General features: G+C 44.3%; 1 protein-coding gene across 1 annotated transcript in view; it reads right to left on the reverse strand.

The window, feature by feature from the left end:
- The window catches only part of LOC138650930 (uncharacterized), a 53,204-nt gene that overhangs the window by 2,093 nt on the left and 33,436 nt on the right, over positions 1-17,675 (reverse strand). The window lies entirely within an intron of this gene.

Genomic DNA, 17,675 nt, shown 5'->3' on the forward strand with positions numbered 1-17,675 from the left:
GGAAAAAACCCCTCCTACAGTAATGTATCTGTACCTATATGGCTTTGGTAAGGATGGTAAAGAGGCCTGAATAAAGTTATGGCCGAGTGTAGTAACTATACTAACAAGAGTGAGATTAGTGATTTGTAAGGTGCAAGTGCAGCTTAATAAAAAAATCAAGGGGTTAAATTGCCCAATCAAATAAAGACCCAAGAGTTAAATCGCGCAGTGGCGTAGGCACATTACCTCCGTTGGCGTGGACCGGTTCCCCAACGCGCGTTTCGCGTGTGGCTTTATCAAGGGGTTAGTGTAAAGTGTACTGTGTGCAAGGAGCTTTTATATCATGAAGGAGGCGGACATTGGTGGCAGCGGTTGTGAGGGCGCTCCAACGAGGTAGATCCGCCGACGTCATCGGGACTCGGCGTCACGCGGCGTCGGGACTCCTCCCCGCTCGACGCGTCAGAGCGGGGGGGGAAAGCCGGGCCGCTACAGACGCATCGCCCCGGCAACGCCGAAGCAGGAAAACCCGGAAGGAGCGCTCACCGCTGATGCAGTGATGTATGCTGCGGGACGAGTGGCTTCATTGCGATGGACTGAATAGAAAAGAAGGAGTGCCTCCAATAATAAGCATAAGTATGGAAAAATCGTGCTATGAGACAATGGGCCTTGCTACGGATATGCTATAGGGGAGGAGGGAAAATTTTTTTTTCTGATAATAAAACGCAAATAGGGATCATAAGGTTAAGTGAGCCAAACCTGTAAGCTAGGCTGTGTGGGGCCAATATAAATACTAAGATGTGTCCAAATAGGCGTGGAATAAAGTGAAATAATATAAACCAGTGAATGGGACTATATTAAGGAACCATTAATAGGGGTGTAGTCCCCAGGGTTTAAAGTGATAAAAAGGGGACATATGAATATAAAATTATACGTTGATCTAATGCTGCTAGGCAAAATATAGATTATTGAACATGAGGTTCTTAGCTCAACATTCTGATCAGACTGCATGAAGCCCACTGCCATGTCACGGCGAACCTCTCAGTGGGTCCCTATCACCTTAATGGAGCGACCAGCAGGGCAGATGGCCTGGTGCCTCACAGCGCCCATGCTGCAAGGCTGAGTCCCCATGACTCCAGACCCGTGCGGTGCCCCACAAGCACAAAACACAGCAACAATAGCCACCACATAGCACCAAATGAACAGAGCACTGAAACTCACCTTCCTCAAGCTCTCCAGTGAGGGTATGTGCACACGTTAGTATTTTCTAGCAGAAATTTCCTGACAAAAAACAGACATTTCTGCCAGAAATCCACATGCGTTTTTTTGCATTTTTTTTGTGTTTTAGGCGCGTTTTTTACGCATTTTTTCCCAATGCATAGAATAGAGGGAAAAATCACGAAAAATCCGCAAAATTAATGAACATGCTGCTTTTTTACCATGATGCGTTTTTTTAGCGGAAAAAAAACGCATCATGTGCACAAAAATTGCAGAATGCATTCTAGATGACAGGATGCCTATGTAGGCTTTTTTATGCGTTTTTATAGCGAAAAAACCTGAACGTGTGCACATACCCTCAAGAGCAAAAATAGGCTGGACCCCTTCTTTGCAGTCTCCTGCCATTGCATTGTCGCTGCGGTGGTGGTCGGAGAATGGCTCCATTCCGTTAAGGTGTATGTCAGGGCTCGGAAAGGAAGGAGTGACGTTTTGGAATGCAGACTTTGACGGAATGGTCTGGGGGTGTCATGTAGCATTTGGAGACTCTCTGATCTGCCTAAACAATGAGAACTCCCAGAAGTGACCCCATTTTGGAAACTTCACCCGTCAAGGATTTTATTTTTTCATGAAAATGTTTTTATAGCCCTAAATTTGTAATTTTCACAATGGATCATAGGTGAAAACAGACCCAATAATTTGCTACGCAATTTCTCCCAAACGCGATGATACCACATATGTGGCCAAAAACATCTGTTTGGGCACATGGCAAGGCTAGAAAATGAGTGTTATTTTTACTGGAATAGACTGTGAATGCCATGTCGCATCTGGAGTGCCAAAACAAAAACAATAACTGAATTGCTGGTTTTTGTTCATTCTGTGTTTGAAAAAATCTGTATAGAATGCGATCAAAAAATATTATGTGCCCCAAAATGGTACCAAAAAAATCTGCAACTCATCCCACAAAAAATAAGCCCTCATATTTGCTAAAAAATAAAAAAGTGTGGGTGACCACAGAACTATGAATGCCTGAAAAGATGGATACCACTGGAGCAGACGCCAAACTGACTGCAAAGAGTCTCCATCTGCCTCATTAAAGTGAGTGGTTCCGTATGGGGTCTCATGGGATAAACCCAAAAGTAAGTCCTAAGCGTAGAAGACAAGAATGTGATCCTAGCTTTATACTGAATGTGATTGAAAAATATAATGTACCCCAAAAGTGTTACCGATAAAAACCCTATATCGCCCACAAAACCAGCCACCACTCAGGTCCGTCATGTCACTGGAACTATAGGGGGTTCCCATGTTACTGGTAGAACAAAGACTCTGGAAAAGCAACCTGGCTCCTACCCCCTCAAATAAAATCCTGTGAATTCTGCTCTCCCAAATCCAAATACCCCCTTCCTTCTAAGCCCCAGTGTACCTAAACTACTGTAAGCGGCCACATGTTATGCATTATTGTAGTGGGGAAAGAGCTCTTAATTTACAGACTGTGTGTCTCCAAAAAGCACAAGCAAGGCACAATGTATATGGGGGCACTACACTGTATGGCTCTAAACTGGTATTTTTGCAATTCTTCAGAATAAAGCATAGCGTGGCTGTTACAAACTAGTGACTACAGCCATAGATGCATTCATTGAGAGAAGCAATTTCTACCATGGGGTCACTTTTGGGGTTTGTCCGCTGTTTTGGCACCTTTAGGCCGGCGTCACACTACCGTGTTTTACGGACGTAAGAGAGGTGCTGAAAATACGGATTGCATATGGTACAATGCTTCTCTATGCCCCAGCTCCTATCAGCCGTATTTTACTGATCCGTATTATACGGTCTTCTACGGCCGTAGAAAATCGCAGCATGCTGCGTTTGTCACCGTACTGCACAAAAAATATGCCAATGAAAGTCTATGGGGGCCAGAAAAATACGGATTACACACGGACCAGCAGTGTGACTTGCGAGAAATACGCAGCGGTGTTCTCTAGAAAAGCCGGCAATGCAGTGTGGTGTACAGTAAAATCACACTGACAGCTTACAGTAGAATAGGTAGAATAAATGTGTACACATAGAATAGGTATATATGTGTCATTGAGATATATATATATATTTATTAATATTTCATCCAGCGCGAGATAGCTTAAAGGCCGGTAATTCAATTGCCGGCTTTGCTATCTCCTTCCCAAACCCGACATGATATGAGACATGGTTTACATACAGTAAACCATCTCATATCCCCATTTTTTTGCATATTCCACACTACTAATGTTAGTAGTGTGTATGTGCAAAATTTGGGCTGTCTAGCTATTAAATTAAAGGGTTAAATCGCAGAAAAAATTGGTGTGGGCTCCCACGCAATTTTTCCGCCAGAGTAGTAAAGCTAGTGACTGAGGGCAGATATTAAAACATCTGCCCCCCAGCCACCCCAGAAAAGGCACATCTGGAAGATGCGCCTATTCTGGCACCTGGCCACTCTCTTCCCATTCCCGTGTAGCGGTGGGATATGGGGTAATGAAGGGTTAATATCACCTTGCTATTGTAAGGGGACATTAAGCCAGATTAATAATGGAGAGGCGTCAATTATGACACCTATCCATTATTAATCCAATAGCATGACATGGTTAAAAAAAACACACACACACAATATTGCAAAGTATTTTAATGAAATAAACACACAGGTTGTTGTAATATTTTATTCCACTCTCAATCCACCTGAAGACCCTCGACCTGTAACAAATTAAAAATAATAAACCAACAATATCTCATACCTTCCATCGATATGTCCCACAATGTAAATCCATCTGAAGGGGTTAAATTATTTTACAGGCAGGAGCTCTGCTATAATGCAGCTGTGCTCGTGCCTGTAAAACCCCGGGGAATGAATGGAAACTAGGTTAATGATCTGTAGTTACCTTCATTCGCGGTGATGCGCCCTCTGCTGGATGTCCTCATATGACCTCGAGCGTGGGAACTTTTCTGAATATTTTCCCAGCCTTTAGCAAAATCTGTGCTCCAAAAACCAAATGGCGCTCCTTCCTTCTCAGCTCTGACCTGTGGCCAAACAACTGTAATTTCTGACGATCTATGGGGCATCATCACGTTAGGAAGAAATTGCGCAATAAATTATGGGGTCTAGTTTTACCTATTAACCCTTGCATACCTGACAAATGTCATATTGCCACGTCTTAGGCCGGCGTCACACTCAGCGTAAGATAATATGGTCCGTATATTACGGCCGTAATACGCTGAAAAGTCCCCAAAATAGTGGTCCGTAGCTCCTTCATAGGCAGGGTGTTTCAGCGTTTTTTGCGCATGGCATCCTCCTTATGTAATCCGTATGGCATCCGTACTGCGTGTTTTTCTCGCAGGCTTGCAAAACCGACATACGGCTATACAAGGGATCCATGTGTTAAAAAAACAAAAAAAAACAGATATACTGTGTGTGTATGTATATATATATATATATATATATATATATATATATATATATATATATATATCTCTCAGTAGACACATATATGTATATATATTATTACTTCATACAGCGCTAGATAGCTTTAACCCCTTAGCGACCGCCGATACGCCTTTTAACGGCGGCCGCTAAGGGTACTTAAACCACAGCGCCGTTAATTAACGGCGCTGTGGAAAAAGTGTATAGCGCCCCCCACAGGCCGATTTTCTCCGGGGTCTCAGCTGCCGAGGGTAGCCGAGACCCCAGAGAACATGATTCGGGGGGTTTTTAACCCTCCCCGCATTTGCGATCGCCGGTAATTAACCGTTTACCGGCGATCGCAAAAAAAAAAGCGATCTCTTTTTAATTTCTCTGTCCTCCGATGTGATCGCACATCGGAGGACAGAGAAAAGGGGTCCCAGGTGGCCCCCCAATACTCACCTAGCTCCCCCGATGCTCCTCGTGTCTCCCGGTGGGCGCCGCCATCTTCAAAATGGCGGGCGCATGCGCAGTGCGCCCGCCGGCCGGCACCGGGAGAATCTTTGGGGTCTCGGCTGCCTGGGGTAGCCGAGACCCCAAAGAGCATGATCGGGGGTCGGTTTTAGCGACCCCTGTTTTGCGATCGCCGGTAATTAACTGTTTACCGGCGACCGCAAAAAAAAAAAAAAAAGTAAAGTGTAATTCTCTGTCCTCTGATGTGATTGCACATCAGAGGACAGAGAAATAGGGGGATTCGGGGACCCTAGCATACTCACCTAGGTCCCTGGATCCTCTTGCTGCTCCTCCTGGCCGCCGGCAGAAGAACATGGCGGACGCATGCCCAGTGCGCCCGCCATCTGTCTCCATCTGCCGGCCGGCAGGAGAACAGCAGTTAGGGCTAAAATTAGGGGTAGGGTTAGGGGTAGGGTTAGGGGTAGGGTTAGGGCTAGGGTTAGGTTAGGGGTAGGGTTACGGCTAGGGTTAGGTTAGGGGTAGGGTTAGGTTAGGGTTAGGGGTAGGGTTACGGCTAGGGTTAGGTTAGGGGTAGGGTTAGGTTAGGGGTAGGGTTGGGGCTAAATTTAGGGTTAGGGTTGGGGCTAAATTTAGGGTTAGGCTTCTTTCACACTTACGTCGGTACGGGGCCGTCGCAATGCGTCGGCCCGACATACCGACGCACGTTGTGAAAATTGTGCACAACGTGGGCAGCAGCTGTAGTTTTTCAACGCATCCGCTGCCCAATCTATGTCCTGGGGAGGAGGGGCGGAGTTACGGCCACGCATGCGCGGTCAGAAATGGCGGATGCGACGTACAAAAAAACGTTTCATTGAACGTTTTTTTGTGCCGACGCTCCGCCAAAACACAACTGATCCAGTGCACGACGGACGCGACGTGTGGCCATCCGTCACGATCCGTCGGCAATACTATGGGCAAAAAACGCATCCTGCGGGCACATTTGCAGGATCCGTTTCTTGTCCAAAACGACGGATTGCGACGGAATGCCAAACAACGCAAGTGTGAAAGTAGCCTTAGGGCTAGGGTTAGGGTTGGGGCTAAAGTTAGGGCTAGGGTTGGGGCTAAAGTTAGGGTTAGAGCTGGGATTAGGTTTAGGGTTTGGATTAGGGTTGGTATTAGGGTTAGGGTTGGCATTAGGGTTACGCTTGGGATTAGGGTTAGGTTTGGGATTAGGGTTAAGGTTAGGGTTGTGATTAGGGGTGTATTGGGATTAGGGTTAGGGTTGAGATTAGGATTAGGGGTGTGTTGGATTTAGGGTTTTGATTAGGGTTATGGTTAGGGTTGACATTAGGGTTGTTTTGGGGTAAGGGTTGTGATTATGGTTAGGGTTAGTGATTAGGATTATGGATCAGGTTGGGATTAGGGTTAGGGGTTGGAGCTAGAATTGGGGGGTTTCCACTGTTTAGGTACATCAGGGGGTCTCCAAACACGACAGCCAATTTTGCGCTCAAAAAGTCAAATGGTGCTCCCTCCCTTCTGAGCTCTGCCGTGCGCCCAAACAGTGGGTTACCCCCACATATGGGGCATCAGCGTACTCGGGATAAATTGGACAACAACTTCTGGGGTCCAATTTCTCTTGTTACCCTTGTGAAAATAAAAACTTGGGGGCTACAAAATCTTTTTTGTGAAAAAAAAAAATATTTTTTATTTTCACGACTCTGCATTCTAAACTTCTGTGAAGCACTTGGGCATTCAAAGTTCTCACCACACATCTAGATAAGTTCCTTGGGGGGTCTAGTTTCCAAAATGGGGTCACTTGTGGGGGGTTACTACAGTTTAGGTATATCAGGGGCTCTGCAATCGCAACATAATGCCCACAGACCATTCTATCAAAGTCTGCATTCCAAAAAGGCGCTCCTTCCCTTCCGAGCTCTGCCGTGCGCCCAAACAGTGGTTTACCCCCACATATGGCACATCAGCGTACTCGGGATAAATTGGACAACAACTATTGCAGTCCAATTTCTCCTGTTACCCTTGTGAAAATAAAAACTTGGGGGCTACAAAATCTTTTTTGTGAAAAAAAAAATATTTTTTATTTTCACGACACTGCATTCTAAACTTCTGTGAAGCACTTGGGCATTCAAAGTTCTCACCACACATCTAGATAAGTTCCTTGGGGGGTCTAGTTTCCAAAATGGGGTCACTTGTGGAGGGTTTCTACTGGTTAGGTACATCAGGGGCTCTGCAAATGCAACATAATACCCGCAGACCATTCTATCAAAGTCTGCATTCCAAAACGGCGCTCCTTCCTTCTGAGCTCTGCCGTGCGCCCAAACAGTGGTTTACCCCCACATATGGGGTACCAGCATACTCAAGACAAATTGGAAAACAACTTTTGGGGTCCAATTTCTCTTGTTACCCTTGTAAAAATAAAAACTTGGGGGCTACAATATCTTTTTTGTGGAAAAAAAAAATATTTTTTATTTTCACGGCTCTGCATTATAAACTTCTGTGAAGCACTTGGGCATTCAAGGTTCTCACCACACATCTAGATAAGTTCCATGGGGGGTCTAGTTTCCAAAATGGGGTCACTTGTGGGGGATTTCTACTGTTTAGGCACATCAGGGGCTCTCCAAACGCGACATGGCGTCCGATCTCAATTCCAGCCAATTCTACATTGAAAAAGTAAAACGGCACTCCTTCTCTTCCAAGCTCTGCGGTGCGCCCTAGCAGTGGTTTACCCCCACATATTGGGTATCAGCGTACTCAGGAGAAATTGCACAACAACTTTTGTGGTCTAATTTCTCCTGTTACCCTTGTGAAAATAAAAATTTGTGGGCAAAAAGATCATTTTTGTAGAAAAAATGCGATTTTTTTTTTTCACGGCTCTACGTTATAAACTTCTGTGAAGCACATGGGGGTTCAAAGTGCTCGCCACACATCTAGATAAGTTCCTTAAGGGGTCTAGTTTCCAAAATGGTGTCACTTGTGGGGGGTTTCCACTGTTTAGGCACATCAGGGGCTCTCCAAACGCGACATGGCGTGCAATCTCAATTCCAGCCAATTCTACATTGAAAAAGTAAAACGGCGCTCCTTCACTTCCAAGCTCTGCGGTGCGCCCAAACAGTGGTTTACCCCCACATATGGGGTATCGACGTATTCAGGAGAAATCGCACAACAACTTTTGTGGTCTAATTTCTCCTGTTACCCTTGTGAAAATAAGAATTTGTGGGCAAAAAGATCATTTTTGTGTAAACAAAAGCGATTTTTTTATTTTCACGGCTCTACGTTATAAACTTCTGTGAAGCACTTGGGGGTTCAAAGTGCTCGCCACACATCTAGATAAGTTCCTTGGGGGTCTAGTTTCCAAAATGGTGTCACTTGTGGGGGGTTTCCACTGTTTAGGCACATCAGGGGCTCTCTAAACGTGACATGGCGTCCGATCTCAATTCCAGCCAATTCTGCATTGAAAAAGTCAAACGGCGCTCCTTCACTTCTAAGTTCTGCGGTGCGCCCTAACAGTGGTTTACCCCCACATATGGGGTATTGGCGTATTCAGGAGAAATTGCATAACAAAATTTATGGTTACATTTCTGTTTTTACACTTGTGAAAATAAAAAAAATGGTTCTGAATTAAGATGTTTGCAAAAAAAAGTTAAATGTTCATTTTTTCCTTCCACATTGTTTCAGTTCCTGTGAAGCACGTAAAGGGTTAATAAACTTCTTGAATGTGGTTTTGAGAACCTTGAGGGGGTGTAGTTTTTAGAATGGTGTCACACTTCATTATTTTCTATCATATAGACCCCTCAAAATGACTTCAAATGTGATGTGGTCCCTAAAAAAAAAATGGTGTTGTAAAAATGAGAAATTGCTGGTCAACTTTCAACCCTTATAACTCCCTAACAAAAAAAAATTTTGTTTCCAAAATTTTGCTGATGTAAAGTAGACATGTGGGAAATGTTATTTATTAACTATTTTTCGTGACATATCTCTCTGATTTAAGGGCATAAAAATACAAAGTTTGAAAATTGCAAAATTTTAAAAATTTTCGCCATATTTCCGTTTTTTTCATAAATAATCGCAAGTAATATCGAAGAAATGTTACCACTAACATGAAGTACAATATGTCACGAAAAAACAATCTCAGAATCAGCGGGATCCGTTGAAGCGTTCCAGAGTTATAACCTCATAAAGTGACAGTGGTCAGAATTGCAAAAATTGGCTCGGTCATTAAGTACCAAATTGGCTCTGTCACTAAGGGGTTAAAGCCGGTAATTCAATTGCCGGCTTTTGCTATCTCCTTTCTAAACCCGACATGATATGAGACATGGTTACATATAGTAAACCATCTCATATCCCCATTTTTTTTGCATATTCCACACTACTACTGTTAGTAGTGTGTATGTGCAAAATTTGGGCATTCTATTAAAGGGTTAAATGGCGGAAAAAATTGGCGTGGGCTCCCGCGCAATTTTCTCCGCCAGAGTAGTAAAGCCAGTGACTGAGGGCAGATATTAATAGCCTGGAGAGGGTCCACGGTTATTGGCCCCCCCCCCTGGCTAAAAACATCTGCCCCCAGCCACCCCAGAAAAGGCACATCTGGAAGATGCGCCTATTCTGGCACTTGGCCACTCTCTTCCCATTCCCGTGGAGCGGTGGGATATGGGGTAATGAAGGGTTAATGTCACCTTGCTATTGTAAGGTGACATTAAGCCAAATTAATAATGGAGAGGCGTCAATTATGACACCTATCCATTATTAATCCAATACTAGTAAAGGGTTAAAAAAAACACACACACATTATTATAAATTATTTTAATGAAAAAAATCACAAAGGTTGTAGTAATTTATTCTACGCTCAATCCACTCACTGAAGACCCTCGATCTGTAACCAAAAAAAAATAAATAAACCAACAATATACATACCTTCCGAAGATCTGTAACGTCCAACGATGTAAATCCATCTGAAGGGGTTAAAATATTTTGCAGCCACAAGCTCTGCTAATGCAGCGTTGTTCGTGGCTGCAAAACCCCGTGGAATGAAGGTAAAGTAGGTCAATGACCTATATTTACCTTCATTTGCGGTGAGGCGCCCTCTGCTGGTTGTCCCTAGATCGTGGGAACTTTCCTAGAAAGCTCCCAGGCTCGAGTTCATAAGAGGGCGCCCTCTGCTGGTTGTCCTCATATGTCCCACTATGGCAAAAAGAAAGTGTATGGAATCACAAGAGCCACGTTGTCCCGATGGATTAGAGACGCTATCCGGCTGGCCTACTCCATGAAAAATAAGGAACCTCCGGAGGGTATTAAAGCACATTCCACCAGAGCTATGGCAACTTCCTGGGCCGAAAGGGGAAACTGTTGTGAGTTCTGTTGTCGGGCTCCCTCCTGTGGTCATGAATGGTACTTCGGCTGGTTCTGTCCATGGACTTTCTCTGGTGGCTGTGGGTGTTTCTGAGTTTCCTTCCTCAGGTGACGAGGTTAATTCGTTAGCTGGCTGCTCTATTTAACTCCACTTAGATCTTTGCTCCAGGCCACCTGTCAATGTTCCAGTATTGGTCTAGTTCACTCCTGGATCGTTCTTGTGACCTGTCTTCCCAGCAGAAGCTAAGTGACTGCTTGTTTTTCTCTGGTTTGCTGTTTTTCTGTCCAGCTTGCTATTTCGATTGTTCTTGCTTGCTGGAAGCTCTGGGACGCAGAGGGAGCGCCTCCGCACCGTGAGTCGGTGCGGAGGGTCTTTTTGCACCCTCTGCGTGGTGTTTTTGTAGGTTTTTGTGCCGACCGCAAAGCAACCTTTCCTATCCTCGGTCTGTTCAGTAAGTCGGGCCTCACGTTGCTAAATCTATTTCATCTCTGTGTTTGTATTTTCATCTTTACTCACAGTCATTATATGTGGGGGGCTGCCTTTTCCTTTGGGGAATTTCTCTGAGGCAAGGTAGGCTTTATTTTTCTATCTTCAGGGCTAGCTAGTTTCTTAGGCTGTGCCGAGTTGCATAGGGAGCGTTAGGCGCAATCCACGGCTATTTCTAGTGTGGTTGATAGGATTAGGGATTGCGGTCAGCAGAGTTCCCACGTCCCAGAGCTCGTCCTATATTATCAGTAACTATCAGGTCATTCCGTGTGCTCTTATCCACCAGGTCCATTATTGTCCTGACCACCAGGTCATAACAGTACAGGTGGCCCAAAGTACTAATGCATCTCAATAGAGGGATAAGAGAAGTTCTGAGACCATTTTTTTTTTCTTTGTAGTGTGTTTTGTCTCTCTTTTCCCCTTTACATCTGGGTGGTTCAGAACACAGGTGTAGACATGGACATTCAAGGTCTGTCCTCTTTGATGGATAATCTCACTATAAGTGTACAAAACATTCAAGATTTTGTGCTTCAGAATCCGATGTCAGAGCCTATGATTCCAATTCCTGATTTGTTTTTTGGTGAGAGATCTAAGTTCTTGAATTTCAGAAATAATTGTAAATTGTTTCTTGCCTTGAAACCTCGCTCCTCAGGTGACCCTGTTCAACAAGTAAAGATCATTATTTCTTTGTTACGCGGTGACCCTCAAGACTGGGCATTTTCCCTTGCGCCAGGAGATCCGGCATTGCGTGATGTTGATGCGTTTTTCCTGGCGCTTGGATTGCTTTATGACGAACCTAATTCTGTGGATCAGGCAGAGAAAATCTTGCTGGCTCTGTGTCAGGGTCAGGATGAAGCGGAGATATATTGTCAGAAGTTTAGAAAGTGGTCTGTGCTCACTCAGTGGAATGAAGGTGCCCTGGCAGCAATCTTCAGAAAGGGTCTCTCTGAAGCCCTTAAAGGGAAGGTGCCACCAGTTTTCTCGTATTTTGTTTTTTTGTGAAATTAAGCTTAAAATAGTAATTAAAATGTATTAATGCAATGTTTGCACTGTTTGCAAACATTTCTATATGAAAAATATTATATATTTTTCTACAAATATACATATTTACCACTAGGGGGAGCATTTTCCGTTTTAGACCTCAAGCAGCTATAGTAAGATTTAGCAGCTCTGCCCCAGGGATGTTAGACCACCCAAAAGGGGAGGGAAATGGTGATGTCAGCAGTTACTGCCCCAACAGTAAGAATGAAGAGCAGCATCACAGGGCAGCACCATTTTGTGTGTGACTGCCCTGTGACCTGCTATCACCAGCAGTTACTGCATCAGAGTCAGAGCTTGTTTACAGAGGAGCAGAACACAGTGGACTCCGCAGCATCTGGACCCAAGAAGAGTGAAGACATGTGGTGTGCATGGAGCAGCATTAGGAGCTGTCTGGGAGCTCCAGCTCTGCAGTGAATAGCCAGGCATTATGGAGGGAGGGGAGAGATGCATTGTATGGCTAAGGCCGGGGTCACACTAGACCGTAATACGGACGAGTGCAATGCGATAAAAAAAAATCGCATAGCACTTGTCCCAATGTTAATCTATGGGGCAGCTCCCATCATCCGATATTTTCTCAGCCGTATTCAGGATCCGAGTGAAATCGCAGCATGCTGCAATTCTCAGCGTATCTCGGCCGAGAATCGACAATGAAAGTCTATGGGGGTGAGAAAAAAAAAAAAAAAAAAAAAAAATCGCACAGCACACGGACCATCAGTGTGACGTGCGAGAAATTCTCAGGCATTGGGCAGGTGACAGGAAAGGCTCAGCCATTATTTGCTCATTTTGCAAGTGTGTGAGAAAATCTCACCATACGGACGACATACGGATGTCACACGGATGCCAAACGGATCATTGGATGCGAGAAAATCGCATCCTCGCCGTGGCTGAAGATCAGAAGAGGACGTCTTGTAATGAAGATGGGAGGCGCCGCAGCGGACTGGAGACGCCCATCCGACCTGACCAGCAGCGGGACCGCCCCTGGGTGAGTATAATTTAACGTCTTTTTCTCCTCTTTCAGGTAACATCGGGGGCTTATCTACACCATTACAGAATGCTGTAGATAAGCCCCTGATGCCGGTGGGCTTACCTCACCTGCGATTTTCGGGGTGACAGGTTCCCTTTAACAGCAGTGTGCTATATCCTCATCTGTGGGAAGCAGCACAATCTAGTGATGGGCAGTCCTGCACTGTTTTTCTGACCTGGCTCTCATCGCTCCACTCACCAAAAAGAGCCAGCGCTTTTTGATTCCTAAATGGATGGCTATTAACCCCTTAACGACCGCCGATATGCCTTTTATGTTTAATCTCTTTTTTATTAAAGTATTAAAATAGTACAACATATCACAAATACAAACAAACATATAAACTAAAGTGGTTACAAAACTTCTCAAAATAGTGCGTGTTTTACTTCACGCAAATATGGTATCATCACAGTCATATCTATTAGTTATTGCTGTATTTGTTCCTTGCTTAACTCTTCTGTTCTTTCCTAGCATCTCGTATTTTCCACCATTTGTTTCCCCATTTCGATAATTATTTCGCTAAGCGGATATCTATTTCTAATTGCTATAATTATTCACAGAATCCGCCCAATATTTCGTTATTTATCCCTGATAGCAACTATGGTTGCTTATAGTATAATGCCAGACTTAAAGAAAAGATAAGAAGAAAGGAAGAAAAAAAAAAGGAGAGATGGGAAGGGGAAAGGAAGGACAGTGCCTCCGCAGCCCTCTGAAACCGGCCCAGGAAAGCCGAGGAGAAACCTCACTGCGGGGAAAGTACTTCCCATTTCTCCATGAGAGCCCCGAAACTTCCAGAGTCCCTAAATAAATATGGTGGATATGAGAGAATTCTGTTAACCATTCAATCATGGATGGAATTTTCGTTGTACGCCAATGTCTAGGTATAACCATGCGGGCTGCCGTCAAGCAAGACCCCAGGAGACTTTTTTGTTTTGCAATTGGTCCCGGAAGCATGGACAAGATGGCCATGTGCGGAGTAAGATTTATATCATCTCCTGATATCTATATAAGAGGCATCGTGATTACTCGCTAATCCCGCCCCCTGCACTGTAGCTCCGCCCCCCACCACATCACACTCAATCCCGCACCCACCACATCACCACACATAATCCCACCCACCACATCACATATAATCCTGCCCCCACCACGTTACCACACATAATCCCACCCCCTCACCACATTACCACACACAATCCCGCCCCCACATTACCACACACAATCCCGCCCCCACCACATTACCACACATAACCCCGCCCCACCCCATTACCACACATAATCCCGCCCCCCACCTGATTACCACATAACCCCGCCCCCACATTACCACACGAGGCTCCGTCCCCACACATTACCACACGAGGCTCTGTCCCCACACATTACCACATGAGGCTCCATTCCCACACATTACCACACAAGGCTCTGTCTCCACAAATTACCACACGTTAATTTACCACCTGCGTAAGCGCTATTGAATGTTGTCATTATTTACTTTAGTTTAATCACCAGCTACGTTAATTAGATAGTAATGAGCGTGCCGAGCGTTAGCTGGCTGGAAACACCTATTTTTATTATAAGTCGAGAATACTTCTCCCCAGAAACTCTTTATCCCTGGACACTGCCACCAAATATGAAACAAGGTTCCCCTTGCGTTCCCACAGCGCCAGCACCCATCCATCACCGAGGGGAATATGGCATGCAACCTCACAGGGTATTGGTACATCTAGTAAGAATTTTGAAATTCTTCTCTTGGGCATGACTGGCCGGAGACAGCCCATGAGCGCAGCGGTATGCCGATGTGATTTCCCTCTCAGTAAATGTGCATCCCATTTCCGCCTCCCAAGCTCTAATATATCCCAGGATAACTGTTGAAGTCTCATTGTTTTCTAGTTTGTATACAAGAGAAATTTGATGCGATGGGGTATCTGCTGGACGAATATCCTCTCAAACTGTCAGAGAAGATGGCGATCTCTCTCCACCAGAAATTCGTCTGACAAATGATTTTAATTGTTCATACTCTAACCAAGATAGTGTACATGTAGGACATTCGTCTTGTAGCTCGTTGAGAGAGGTAAAACCCCTCTGCGTGATTATTTGATATATTCATTGATTGGATTCCATCCTCCATCCCAAAAACCTCTCGCATTGAAGGCCCGGTGGAAAATCAGGATTAGCGAATATACAGTTAGGTCCATATATATTTGGACAGAGACAACATTTTTCAAATTTTGGTTATAGACATTACCACAATGAATTTTAAACAAAACAATTCAGATGCAGTTGAAGTTCAGACTTTCAGCTTTCATTTGAGGGTATCCACATTAAAATTGGATGAAGGGTTTAGGAGTTTCAGCTCCTTAACATGTGCCACCCTGTTTTTAAAGGGACCAAAAGTAATTGGACAATTGACTCCAAGGCTATTTCATGGACAGGTGTGGGCAATCCCTTCGTTATGTCATTCTCAATTAAACAGATAAAAGGCCTGAAGTTGATTTGAGGTGTGGTGCATGCATTTGGAAGGTTTTGCTGTGAAGTAAACATGTGGTCAAAGGAGCTCTCCATGCAGGTGAAACAAGCCATTCTTAAGCTGCGAAAAAAGAAAAAACCCATCCAAGAAATTGCTGCAATATTAGGAGTGGCAAAATCTACAGTTTGGTACATCCTGAAAAAGAAAGAAAGCTCTGGTGAACTCATCAATGCAAAATGACCTGGGCGCCCACAGAAGACAACAGTGGTGGATGATCGCAGCATAATCTCCATGGTGAAGAGAAAACCCTTCACAACAGCCAACCAAGATAACAACACTCTCCAGGAGGTAGGCGTATAAATATCCAAATCTACCATAAAGAGAAGACTGCATGAAAGTAAATACAGAGGGTTCACTTTATGGTGCAAGCAACTCATAAGCATCAAGAATAAGAAGGCTACACTGGACTTTGCTAAAAAACATCTAAAAAAGCCAGCACAGTTCTGGAAGAACATTCTTTGGACAGATGAAACCAACATCAACCTCTACTAGAATGATGGAAAGAGAAAAGTATGGCGAAGGCGTGGTACAGCTCATGATCCAAAGCATAGCACATCATCTGTAAAACACAGCGGAGGCAGTGTGATGGCTTGGGCATGCATGGCTGCCAGTTGCACTGGGTCACTTGTGTTTATTGATGCTGTGACACAGGACAGAAGCAGCCAAATGAATTCTGAGGTATTCAGAGACATACTGTGTGTTCAGATCCAGCCAAATGCAGCCAAACTGATTGGTCGTCATTTCATACTACAGATGGACAATGACCCAAAACATAAAGCCAAAGCAACCCAGGAGTTTATTAAAGCAAAGAAGTGGAATATTCTTGAATGGCCAAGTCAGTCACCTGACCTCAACCCAATTGAGCATGCATTTCACTTGTTAAAGACTAAACTTCAGACAGAAAGGCCCACGAACAAACAGCAACTGAAAACCACCACAGTGAAGGCCTGGCAGAGCTTCAAAAAGGATGAAACACACCATCTGGTGATGTCCATGAGTTCAACACTTCAGGCAGTCATTGCCAACAAAGGGTTTTCAACCCAAGTACTAAAAATGAACATTTTATTTAAAATTATTGAATCTGTCCAATAACTTTTGGTCCCTTTAAAAACAGGGTGGCACATGTTAAGGTGCTGAAACTCCTAAACCCTTCATCCAATTTTAATGTGGATACCCTCAAATGAAATCTGAAAGTCTGAACTTCAACTGTATGTGAATTGTTTTGTTTAAAACTCATTGTAGTAATGTCTATAACCAAAATTAGAAAAATGTTGTCGCTGTCCAAATATATATGGACCTAACTGTAGGAGACAATGGGACAGTTGTGCTCATTAATTTTTTCTTATATTTTAGCATGTCCCAACTCTTAAGAATCTCGCCAGCCATCATATCCTGACAGCCCCCTCCTATTTTCTCTTTATTTCTTGTCACTATCCACGGTAAACTCCGCAATGGAACTAGGTACCCCTCCTGTTCCAGTCCAACCCATTGTTTGGTCTCCCGTCTATAATGTCAATCAAAAAGATGGATCAATTGTGAGGTGGTATGTCTTTAAGTCTGGAAGTCCTGCCCCCCCTTGTGATTTAGGTCTCGTCAATGTTCTGTAACTCAGCCTAGATCTGTTCTGACAGCATATAAAATGTATTACAGCTGATTTAATAGTCTTGAAAAAATTTCTAGGTGGTGTGATCGGTACTGTCTGGAACACATAGAGAAACCGGGGAAGCACATCCATCTTGAATGTATTTATGCGGCCAAACCATGAAATTGTTTTTTGGTCATATTTTTTTTAGATTCCTTTTAGTTTATTTAGATCTGAGGGGACCTGTATGCCCAAGTATTTAACCCCTTCCCGACCCATGACGTCACGTAGGCGTCATGAAAGTCGGTGCCAATCCGACCCATGACGCCTATGTGGCGTCATGGAAAGATCGCGTCCCTGCAGATCGGGTGAAAGGGTTAACTCCCATTTCACCCGATCTGCAGGGACAGGGGGAGTGGTAGTTTAGCCCAGGGGGGTGGCTTCATCCCCCCCGTGGCTACGATAGCTCTGATTGGCTGTTGAAAGTGAAACTGCCAATCAGAGCGATTTGTAATATTTCACCGAAAAAACTGGTGAAATATTATAATCCAGCCATGGCCGATGCTGCAATATCATCGGCCATGGCTGGAAACACTT

This window comes from Ranitomeya imitator, chromosome 10 (genome assembly GCF_032444005.1).
Source record: "Ranitomeya imitator isolate aRanImi1 chromosome 10, aRanImi1.pri, whole genome shotgun sequence".
Classification (NCBI taxonomy): Eukaryota; Metazoa; Chordata; class Amphibia; order Anura; family Dendrobatidae; genus Ranitomeya; species Ranitomeya imitator.